This window comes from Medicago truncatula, chromosome 4 (genome assembly GCF_003473485.1).
Source record: "Medicago truncatula cultivar Jemalong A17 chromosome 4, MtrunA17r5.0-ANR, whole genome shotgun sequence".
Taxonomy (NCBI): Eukaryota; Viridiplantae; Streptophyta; class Magnoliopsida; order Fabales; family Fabaceae; genus Medicago; species Medicago truncatula.
The window spans coordinates 32,315,409-32,322,415 of record NC_053045.1 but is presented as its reverse complement, the minus strand read 5'-3'; the positions used below and the strand labels follow the sequence as shown (position 1 = coordinate 32,322,415).

The 7,007-nt window shown below is 29.6% G+C and overlaps 2 long non-coding RNA genes across 3 annotated transcripts; both read left to right on the top strand.

Annotated features, from left to right (window-relative positions):
* The first annotated feature begins 1,357 nt into the window (after positions 1-1,357).
* On the top strand, positions 1,358-2,619 carry LOC112421395 (uncharacterized). The gene is made up of 2 exons (XR_003011704.2): positions 1,358-1,598; positions 2,182-2,619. It is a non-coding gene; the product is annotated as an uncharacterized lncRNA (long non-coding RNA).
* A 2,044-nt stretch (positions 2,620-4,663) lies between these two features.
* Positions 4,664-7,007, top strand: LOC25492537 (uncharacterized). 2 transcript variants are annotated; one of them, XR_003011318.2, is made up of 3 exons: positions 4,664-4,839; positions 4,937-5,043; positions 5,425-6,771. It is a non-coding gene; the product is annotated as an uncharacterized lncRNA (long non-coding RNA). The 2 variants fall into 2 exon arrangements; XR_003011317.2 differs by lacking the exon at positions 5,425-6,771 and adding an exon at positions 6,806-7,007 and having other exon boundaries at positions 4,667-4,839.

Genomic DNA, 7,007 nt, shown 5'->3' with positions numbered 1-7,007 from the left:
TAAAAAGGTAATGATTTATTTTTACCTTCAAGCTTTTTTTTTTAATATGACAATTTTACTATAATCAAATGATTGATTGGATGAGATAAAATGATCGATGTAGTTTAGAGATGTTTAAAGGTAATATTGTCATTCAAAGGATATAAAAGAAATAAAAAACAATGAAAGGTAAAAAAAAGAATAAAAATTTTCAAAGTACTTTAGAGACATTTAATTGTCATGTAAGATCTGCAATAAAGTCATATAATCAGTTGGCTCAACCAAAACAACAAACAATACACGTCAATGTATTTTAAAGACATTTAATAATAACTAGCATGGACACCCGTGCCAAGCACGGGCTAGAATTCCATCAAACTTAAAGGAGATAATATTGTGATGTAGGGAAAGTCAGTGAAAGTCCAACATCAGATGAAAGAGTGTAAATTGAACATCAAAAGAGTGAAAAAAACTCATACTTAAGCCTTAAAATTTTGGATGAAAATGTAGTCTCGTTTTCACATGTGGTTGCCCTTTCTCCAATGTGTCGATCCACATCAGTGTTCGCTCCTCCGGAAAGCCCAACGGTGGTATGATATTTTGGTTCAACATTCTGGGGGAGTGGGAGTGTTTTAGGTGGTGGATCACGAACACGGAGAGTCTGACTTTAATGGAGAGATGTTAATGTGTTAAGTGTAAGTTAAAATTTCACATTGTATGCAAGAGTAGATGTGAGCAACATATAAATCATATGATCCACGTCGTAATTCCTTGAGACTTTGGATGAAGATGTGATATTAATCTCATTCGTGTGGTTGCTCTTAGGCTAATGTGATCATACAACTCAATTTAGACTCTCACAGAACTCCCAACATTATGATAATTTGATTTCTATATTTTTTAATGTCGTTTTGTTTAATTTTTTTATCTTAAATTAATTTTAGTTTTCAAATGTCAAAAAATTATTCAACCTCTGTTATATCCGATTCATTCACTTTTGATCTTCGATGAGATCTTACAATAGAAAAATGTAGATGTGAGATAAAAAAAAAATACATAAATGGCGTTCGGACCCCCGAACTTGAGCCGAGTAAAGAAAAGGTTCAGAAGACCTGCTGAAAAAGGTCCACTTTATTTTCAGCCATAAAAGATCGGAATCAACGTCAATCAATAGAAATGCCAAAATAAGGAAGAAAAAAAATGTTTGTTAGACATTTTAAATTGTCATTGCATTTTTTTTAGGGAAAATTGTCGTTACATTTTTTTAATGAGTCTAATACCTTAGTAAAATAATTATCCATTAATTCTTAACTCCTTCAATAAATGTATAAAATCATCAGTAACTCGTTATATACTTTATACTCTCAAATAAAAACAATCACTCCTTATTTGCTTCCCTTATCATTTCTCTCATGTTCAAATTCCTTTTTCGTCTTTTCTATTTTTCTAATATACTTTCTCCTTTTCTCATGAAAGAAAGAAACAACAACATTTCTCTATAAAACCGATACCAACCCACATTTTTTAACATGTTGTGTCTCTGATCTTATTTGGATCTCTCACCAGATCAGAAATACAGAATGTCTCACACATAATAGAGATATGTTAATGTGTCATGTGTAAGTTAAACTTCTACATTGAAAGCAAAAGTATATATTGAGAAACATGAATGTGAGATGACTAATATACATAATGTATTAAGGTTTCAGGTGAAGATGTGGTGTCAATCTCACTTGTCGGATTTCTCTTGATCAAATGTGATGATCAATCTATTATAGGCTTGCACAAAACTCAAAACACTATGATGAACTATTTTTTTTAGTTTTTGGATGTCATTAGTTTAATTTTATTATATTAAATATAAGTTTTTAGATGTTCACTTTCATGAAAGAAATTTTTTATCAAACCTCTACTATTTTAGATACCTTCACTTTTGATCTTTGGTGGGATCTAGTCATAGAAAAATGTAGACGTGTTATGTTGAATTAACAAATTACATGTTTATAAGACATTTTAAAATGATGTGATATTTTTTTCAACTCCTTCCACTATCCCATAAAATTATCATGAATCCGCTCTATTCCTAACACTTCAATGAAAAAACACAGTTTTTCCCTTGTCATTTCTATCATCTTTAAATTTCTTTTTTATATTCTCTCTTTTTCTAATTTTCTTTCTCTTTTTTTTTTTTATGAAAGATAGGATCATAAACCTCCATCCATCAAACCACTATCAACTCACATTTTTTACCATGTTGTGCCTACGGTTGAACTTATTTGGCTATGTCACCAGACCTCATACGCAAGAGTCTCACACTTATGGGAGAGATGATAAAGTGCCAATTGTGACTCAAAGTTCCAAATTGGATGCAAGTAGATCTTGAAAAACATATAAGTGAGATGATCAATATACATAATGCTTTAAGGTTTTGGGTGATGATATGGTGTCAATCTCAGTTGTTTGCTTTGTGATGACCTAACTCATTGCAGGCTCCCTTGAAACTCTAAACATTTTGATAAATTATTTTGTTAGTTTTTTCAACGTTGTTTGTAAACTTTTATATTAAGTTGAAGTTTTTTGATGTTTTTCGCTTTCATGCAATATTTTATAATCAATCTCCATTATTTCAACTTCCTTCAATTTTGGTCTTCGTTGGAATTTCACGATAGAATAATGTTGATGTGTTATGTTGAGTTGACAAAATACATGTTTATTGGACATTTTTAAATGTTGTGGCATTTTTTTAACTGAGTTGAATTTTTTGGTAAATTAATTACCCAAATATCTCAAACTTCTTCAACAAACCGATAACATTACCAGAAACTCGCTCTATTTTTTTATAATCTCATGGACAAAACACACAATTTTTTTTTACCACTATCATATCTCTTAATCTCGAATTTATTTTTCATGATCTTCTTTATTTATCTAATTTTCTATCTCTATTCTCGTGAAAGATAGGAATAAAAACCTTAATCCATTAAATTACATCAATCCACATTTTTGACCATGGTGTGCCTCCGTTTGACCTTATTTGACTATGTTGCATGTCACATAATTATGGACACAGAGTATCGCACTTGAGAGAGAGAGAGAGAGAGAGAGAGAGAGAGAGAGAGATGTTAATTAATGTGTTTAATATGAGTTAAAATTTTACAATAGATGGAAGAGTAGATGATGAATAACATATAAGTGAAATAACTCATATACACGTGTCTAAAAATTTTGGATAAAAATGTGGTGTCAATCTCATTAATTTGTGTGATTTCTCTTAAAATTGCCCCTCTATACATGAAGGAAATGAGTAAAAACGCCCCTTTATAAAAGCGTCACAAACCCATCTTTTTTACCAGGTTGTGTCTTCAACCTTATTTGCCTATTTCATCAAATCATAGACACCAAGATTCTCACACTTATAGAGATGAAGTTAATGTGACATGTGTGAGTTAACCTTTTACATTTGATGCAAGAGTAAATATTAAGCAACATATAACTGAAATGTCCAATATACCTAATATCTTAAGGTTTTGAATGAAAATGTAGTGTCAAACTCATTTTTGGGGTTTCTCTTAGATAAATGTAATGATCCAACTCATTGTAGGCTTCCTAATGACTCTAAACTCTATGACGTATTGTTTTGTTAGATTTGGATAATGCAAAGGAAAATAAATGTTTCACTCTTATTATTTAGATTCAAATTTAACATACAACATCCATATGTAAATAATAATATACATGAGTGTGATAAAAAAAATGTGATGGACGTGATGAGATAAAAGAGATATATAAAATGACAATAAAAAAGGTGATATGAAGAAAATGATATCAAAGCTTATGGTTGCTAAAGGGACCATTCTTTTGTTAAAAATCTTCTTGGTAATGGTGGCTAGGTGGCACGTTCTGTTTGTGTGGTGGGTGCCAAGAGTGGTGGGAAGTGTATGGATGAAAAAACTTTCGTTTGAGGAGAGTATGTCTAGATGAATGGATGGACTCACATTTGAGAGACAGATTGTTGGTATATCAAGTGTATGTTAGAAATCTCACATTATATGAAATATTGGTTGTTGAACAACATATAAATAAGAGAACACATATACTTAATGTCTTGACGTTTTAGGTAAAGACGTAGTGTCTAACTCATGTGTGTGGTTTCTTTTGGCCAAATACGATACGAACAAAATATTTATAAATTATAAGGTTATACATCGAATGGGTGGGTGTCAAACGGATGTATACAAATAAAGGGTGTCCATGTACTATAACCAAAAAACTTATTATTTATAATTTGTGATTTTCCTCCATCTATCATGAAAGGATAAATCATACATAAAAATATGAAAGATGATTAAAAAGGTAATGATTTATTTTACCTTCAAGCTTTTTGTTTAATATGTCAATTTTACTATAATCAAATGATTGATTGGATGAGATAAAATGATCGATGTAGTTTAGTGATGTTTAAAGGTAATATTGTCATTCAAAGGATATAAAAGAAATAAAAAACAATGAAAGGTAAAAAAAAGAATAAAAATTTTCAAAGTACTTTAGAGACATTTAATTGTCATGTAAGATATGCAATAAAGTCATATAATCAGTTGGCTCAACCAAAACAACAAACAATACACGTCAATGTATTTTAAAGACATTTAATAATAATTATATATACATAGACACACACACACACTCTCTCTCTCACACACACACACACACATATACATATACATATATATGACTATAAAGTGAATAAAAACATTTCACATAGTTACATCCAAAAGAGAAAAAATATGACTAAAGTTCTTAACCTTGTTTATGTTATGATCATATTTATTTTCCTATTTTTTGTTGTAGCCAACACCGAAAGTAAGCCATCTATCATTCTTTTTTATTTTTTCCTTTGAGGCAAATCTTAATCCCTATTCAATAACTAGTTTTTTTTCTTTCTTATTGTGTATCACAGCATATGTTTTATGTTTTTATGATTCTGATTGCCCACAAGATAAATGTAAGAATCCTGATGATGTTCCGAGATGTATTTTTCCCGTGTGTCATTGCATTAAATCATAGGTAAGTTGAAAAATAATTATATGTTATGAATAAATCTATAGTTTTATTTTCTCATAATAACTTTATTGCTCTTATGTTTTCTCCAACACTTTTGTAGATGTTTCTCTGACCTTCTCATCTCTCTAATATCCATACAGGTGTATTGTTAATATTATGTAGTGTTGTTACCTTTTCTTTTGCATATGATTGATAAATATAAGTTAACAAGTATAACCTGAGTCTTTGATATACAATGTAAGAATTTTAGAAGTATTATTTAAACATCAAGAGACTAGTTAATTGATATTGATATTGATATTTTAGAATGTTATCTTGAGGAAGTTTGAATATATATTTTATCAGACTACGTGATAGAGTTATACTTGATATTGTGTGATTTAGGTCTAGAAAGGATAGAATAATACCTGGTCTATATTGTCTGCTCGGGATGAACGAGGTGAAAAAGATATCAAGTGACCTATGATGAATAATGCAAGCATGATACATGGTTGATGACTATTGGCCAAGGCTAAGAAATATTACGATGTAATAAATGAATATTGTGATTGTTAGGGACTTAGCTTGTAGAGGTAAGGATGGTGTGCACTTGTTATTTGATGTATCATGGTCATTCAAAATATTTATCAAGAGACTAACCATGTTGAATTGATGAAGTGGATGTGAAATAGTGAGGCATTTAGGGCAAGATCCTAACCCTAGAAAGTTTGACGAGAAAATTCTAAATGACCTAGAATGGCTATATTATGTTAGGTCATACCATATTATACACAAGTAAACTAATCATTTAATGATATCACATTAGTGAGAGTGTACTAAATGAAGACGTATAATCCACATTTATACTTCACATGTGAGACAAGATGCCATCTTAATCAAATTTTTCATAAGTTAGTTTGGTAGCATATTGATATGGATTAGTGCATGTTGAGTAAGACATTTGTAATCATTATATCATATGATATTATACTATCATGATTGTTGTGATGTTGTGTGTGTGTGTTCATATGCTTTTACTTTATACTATCTTCGTCCCTTATTATAGAACCCTTTTAGAAAAAAATTGTGTCCCTTTTTATAAGACCTTTTGATATTTTCAAGTGCATTAATTATTTATTTACAAAATTACCCCTATTTACTCTACATATTTTTTTGAAAAGCAATAAATTCTTTTTTCTTTTGATAAAAGAAGAGCAATAAGTTTACGTGGGAAAACAAAATAGTATAACTCTCATTCATGCACTAGCTGACTTTATAATGATATACTATAATCTTTCATGAAGAATATGTTTAATTCTCTATATGTTTATATACTCTTGTTTCATGCTCCATGTTCTTAAAAAAATGGCGCCAAAAATTTGAAAATAATTCCTAAAAATTTTAAGTCTGGAGCTTCAAAATTGAAATTTTGGGAAAAAAAAGAGTGATTTCAATTTATTTTTTTAGGAAAAAAAAAAGGAATGGTTATTCACGCTTCCTTTTCAATTATGGATACAATGAGATAAATTAATTTGGTGCATTATTCAAGTAGTAGTGGGTAATTAATATAGGAAAATAATGAACTGTGATTTCAATTATTAGAAGTGTAAACATGAAAAAAAAAATATCATTTGTCAACAAATTTAATACAATAATCAACTTTCTTAAAACCCGTGTTTTTTCTAAAAGGGTCTTATAATAAAGGACGGAGGTAGTACCTTTAAAATGATATAATATGTACTCACTTCTTCTTTGTGTATCATCTTACTATATGCATTATATGCAGATTGTAGTCAACATGATGATAAGAGAAGAACAATGGAGCTTTGATTGTGAGAGTGAAGTAGAGGATTTCCTTTAATTTTTAAAGTTGTAGTTGTGTTGGTGTTATTGTATTATGTATAAGATATTTATTATGCTATTGTCGTCTAACATTGGTCAAAATATTGTATTGTTGTCCTTTATTTTAGACTAAAGTGCATTTTTCA